The following is a 5,273-nucleotide window of genomic DNA, read 5'->3' as shown; positions in this document are numbered from 1 at the left end:
TGAATTTGACTAGTGTGTTGGAATCTTTAATTTCCCTTGATAATGAGGACCACAAATGGTGACCTCTGTACTGAATATTCTCTATCCCGTGCAATGTTGTCTTCACTTTTGGCAACTGCGAATGATTTTCACTTCTCAGATTCAGATTGTTTTCTGTTTTGAATATTTCAATCATTAGCAGTTGCAGATTGTGTTGATGAATAGTTTCATATTTTTTCTTCATCTCGGCTAGCTCTGATTCACTATCTTTGCATACCAATCGCAGTGCTCTTTCGTGAATGCGATTTAACTCTGCATTAGTTGCTCTATCATGAAACATCCATACAAGTGGGCAACAATTAAATTTCGACCTGATGAAAGAATTCATTAAGATTTATGATTTGACAGGATCAATGTAATTAGACAAGCGAGCAAGCGCGTGAAGCTTTTGGTTGGCCTTTTTATACAAATCTTCAACTATGGCTCACAATGAATCAATGGTGCTTTGTTGAAACATGAAGCAGCCATGTTTGCCCGCCATTTTCTTCCCACCAAAATTTAACTAGTTACAGGAACTGTTACCAGTACGCGAGCTACTGCTTGAGAACAACCCGTTTATCTGACAAGATCTTCTATAAGAAAGTAATTACATACGATGCTATAAGATTGGAAGTGTAGTGATAACAGACAGGTCAAGTGTGCAGGGATAAAGATATTTATATTCATAGTAGGCATATTTTTTCGCATTTTTCACAAGCTTCAAAAGATTTGGAGCATAAAATAAATCTGTTAGCCACACAAAAATAAAAAATTGAAATAATTAAACGTATGTAAAGTATGCTTACGATACAGTAGAGCGCTTGAAATGAATGCAAGAAAATGACAACAAGAAATAATTCTGCAATATTTCTTGAAAGTTAAACTGAAGGGCGTGTTTGCCAATATTTGAAACTGAGCAAATGAAAATTAAAAAAAGAAAGAAAGGTTAAAGAAGCATGAAAAATTTCGTTGAAAATAGGATGCTACCATCAAAATAGCTTCAAAGCAGAAAAGAGATGACGAGGTCATAAAATGATGTTGTCTGGAGATTTCAATTTGGGCTCCTCTAGACAATCAATACAAAGCTCATCACGTGATTAGAAACAGAAACCAAACTCAGTATCCATCCCTACTTCATCTATTTTTTTATCATTTCTTTATCATTTTTGTTCTTTTCAACGATTTTTACAGGTTTCTAATATTATGATTGCTGTTCTAATTTGCTAATTTGCTTCCACGGGATTTTGGCGCCCCTTTGATCGACACCCCTGATTCTTGGTCGCTAAAGCCACCACGCCATTGGTTGGCAGGGGCGAAACTGCTGGGAGGTATGGGAGGTGCTGCTCACCCCTCAATCTTCAAAAAGCAGATTTTGTCGGGAAAATTTATGGCTGCCAGTGTATCTGTTGGGCCAACCTGGAACTTTTCTTTAGGTCGCACTTTTATTGCTACTTTTGCCCTAGCTTGGTTTTTTAATTCATGTTCTTTTCCCCCCCATTTTTTTCAATCTCCGCCCAGTTGGGAAAACAAAACAGAAACGAGGCAAGCAACAGCAACATATATACATTTCTCTCTTTCGTCCACCGATCAGCGCTTTCGTCTCGAGCTCGACGTGCACGTGTTTATCTTCGCCATATTATTCGAGATGAAGTCTGGAGTATTGAACGACAGCGAAAGTATAGATGGAAAGTAAGGTGTGTTTGATGCAAGAAGGAAATGAACACAAAGCATTCCCCCCCCTACTTTTTTCAAAAAAGAGAGCTTTTTTCAAACAAGAGAGCTTTTTTCAAAATCTTTCGCTGTGATTCCATTCTGCCTCGGAGCCCATGGAACACTGACAATTTTAGAAGCATTATAAATCAAAGCATGAAGGATATACCATCTCGGAATACATTGTTGAGAAAAATTAATCAATACTTTCTTTTCCAAATGTACGAACCTCTCATCATACATTCATAAGGAGTTATGCCCCAAAATTTTCTTAAGGTTTTACACTTACGGTTCGAAAGTATTGCACCCTTCGCTAGAAAATGGCTGTACAGCCGCCATAGTTTTTTAACTAAAAAATTCAAATAGCCGTAACAAGTGGCAGAAAGTTTTAATCAGTTCAAGCGGAAAATAATAGAAAATTTATCCAGGAATTGCGATTAAAACATGAACTGCAAAATCTTTCGAGTTTCTTCCATTTCTGAAAAATATCCATGATTACAATAACACGCAAATTGAGCTTTGATGATAGGTGTACCTGTAAAATACTTCCAATAAAACAACTTTTCTTTGCTTGAGGGATTTTGTCATGGTGAATTATGAGATACTTACTCTGTGCTTGAGTGTCTAAAAATGTTTGAATCCCTTATGGAGCAACCGAAAGTTGAAAATCAAACTCAAAAAATGCAACTGAAGCTCTTTTTTGTTGAAACATTGCAGTCTGCGTAGCTGTTCCTAAACTCCGAAATTTTCAAGCTGTGTTTTGGTGTTCCACTTTGATAAAATTGAGCTCCTTCTTCAATCTCTCTTTTAATTGCTCTCCTAATAGCTAGGAGATTCAGAAAGTGAAGACTATTTTTCTTTCATAGAAAAGACAGGCCTTACAAATGCTTGCTTTTCTTTAACAGATGTTTATAGCCAACACCAGAAAAACTAGAGGCACATCTCTTGACTTTAAACAAACAGTCTGAGTCTAAAGACCCTCTCTCGGGGTCCCCGATGATTTCAGCCCTTGAGGCGATGTGCCCTAAAAATGAAGTTCATGCATGACACGCCCTTTCATCGAGCATGACACGCCCTTTCGTCAGGCATCTAAGCTTCATACCCCCTAATGAAAATAGTAAAGTTTTGCCCCTGCGTTTGGAAGTAGTTGAGTGTACAAGTTCGAGAGGCTCATGATTGTCTCTTGCTTTTCAAAAGCGATTGATCCCCACTCTAAGCAGTTATCTCAGAGAATTAGAATTGTGCCAAAATACCATTTGGAGTAACTCTAGACAAAAGGGGGCAAGTTGTGGTCAAACTTTTCATTTGGAGTGGCACAGCCCCACTTAAAGGTCCGTGGCTGGTATAATATAATAAAATATTAGTAAATTGCCTATTAGATATGGATTCCTAAGAGCAGAGAATCGTTCGAATGTTCAGATCAGAGAATTGTATCTCGTTTCTTTTCGAAAGCTAGCAATGTTCTCCTGAAACCAATCAAAGTTAAAAAAAACTTCAAGAATACATTTAGGCTCAAAACGAAACTTTTTTCAAAGCATCGAGGCTGGACAAAATTTATAGTATTCTTATAAAAGATGTGTTTGTTGAAAGAGACAGATTGCTGTTGTTTGCATCTGTAAAATCTTTTAGAATAGTTGCACGTGCATAAAACAAGAAATAGATCGAGAGAAGATCCTTGTAATACCACATTATCAGTTTTCTGCAGATCAAAATAAAGCATTATTGTCTTAGCGGTACCGATTAGACTTGTTTGAACAAATACCGAAATCGACATTCAAAGAAATAGCATCGCAATTTTTCAAAAAATGTTCTAAATAATAGATATTTTTTGATAGGAAAAACGATTGTGATGAAAATAGTGCTGTCGTGTTTAAGATAGAATTCATAAGCATAACAACCATCATTTCACTGTTTTTCTCTAGAAATCAATTCTAAATTTTTGATGATGGAGAAGAAGGTACATAAGTATATCTTGCAAAATTCTACATTTGAATATAATTATTACGTCTTTCTAACGTATTTATCTTTGTCTTAAGGTATTTGTCTTTCTAACGTCTTGATAATGGATTCCAATTCAGATATTAAACTAACCAATTAACAAAAACTGATTCGCCATTCAAGGGTTCAAGAACATTCAAGAACTTTTCAAGGGTAATTTTTAGGACAGTGAGAAGAGACTGTGCTTATGGAGCAGAGTCCTGGTCCCTTCTCTCGATGTGACCACCCTTCGTGATTCCTACACCTGGAATTACAAAGAACTGGTGACTTCCTTTTACCTAAGTGAAGGTTTGGCAGTGACTCGAACCACAGAATTTTGGATAATAGACGCGATTTTAACCACACAACCTTCCTTGCAAAATACCTAAGAACGTCCCTTCCTAACGAAACAAATAATATTTGTCGTAAATGTTCAGGACTGGCTTTTCAAATGCTAATTAGAATCCAAAGAACCAACCTTCTTTTTTTCAGGTCCTGTCACAGGATGTATTTTTATGGCTTGCTTCAGTACATTATCACTTTTAACCCTTTTTTCCGTAAAACAATTTTTGGTGCAAACAGTGGCGTACCCAGTGCTGCAGCAGTGGGGGGGGGGGGGGATAGTTAATATAATCAATTTGTTACTTTTAGACATAAACTTCATTTGTGCAGCTGCATTTACAGTCGATTAGCAACCGGGATCCTTAACCTTTCCAGATCTTAATCCCAGGTGAAATTGACAAAAATTTTTACCTAATATTGTTAAAACAAATGTTTGGTGGAATTTAGGGCCTGTTTGGCCACCCTATTTGCTCGCATAACGCTTGTTTAATGATGTTCGGCGAAGTCTAAAGAGGATCACAAACAAATTTTATTAAATTTTGGGGTCTGTTTAATCACTGCCACGATTTTTATACCAAACTTTTGATCTCATGATCATACCAAACAACTGATTACTGCTGTTCTATGGCTCTTGTGGTAAGCAGGGTGATATAAGCAAAACTCCTCGCAAAATGTTTTTTATAAAGAGGTTTTATGCATCGTATATGTTTATGCTGTTAACTGCACAGAAGAGGTTCCTTCTGATCTGACAAAACCATTTGGGTAATTTCTAATTCTGTTTAAACTGCGAACCGCGAACTTAAAACACAATTCAAGAAATTAAGTTAAAATATATTCCTTGTAATCTCTACCAGTATCACTGGGGGTTTATTAAATCCACCTTCTTTTTTCATAGCAACATCAATTTTTTTTAAGAACTTTCTTGAGGGAAGGCCCCAGATCGGCAGTAGCTTTACTCTCGGCTCAAATTATTGCTATAAATTTCTATTCATCAAATGTCTCGGAAAAATACCAGGGTTGTCATGTAGGCACATGATACCAAATCTGGCATATTTTGAAAGTGCTTTGCATAAAACTTTATACCTAGCATATTTTCTAAATACTTATGTCTGGCATATTTTTGGCATATTCCGAGTTTGCACGCTATTCCGAGTTTCACAAAGCCATGCAATTGCACGCTTTCTTTTCTTATAAATATTCTCGGGGCATAAAAATCCCACAGTAAA

The sequence above is a fragment of the Rhopilema esculentum genome, unplaced genomic scaffold (assembly GCF_057945365.1).
Source record: "Rhopilema esculentum isolate cy_ngs unplaced genomic scaffold, ASM5794536v1 HiC_scaffold_25, whole genome shotgun sequence".
Classification (NCBI taxonomy): Eukaryota; Metazoa; Cnidaria; class Scyphozoa; order Rhizostomeae; family Rhizostomatidae; genus Rhopilema; species Rhopilema esculentum.
Note: the sequence above shows the minus strand (reverse complement) of the source record.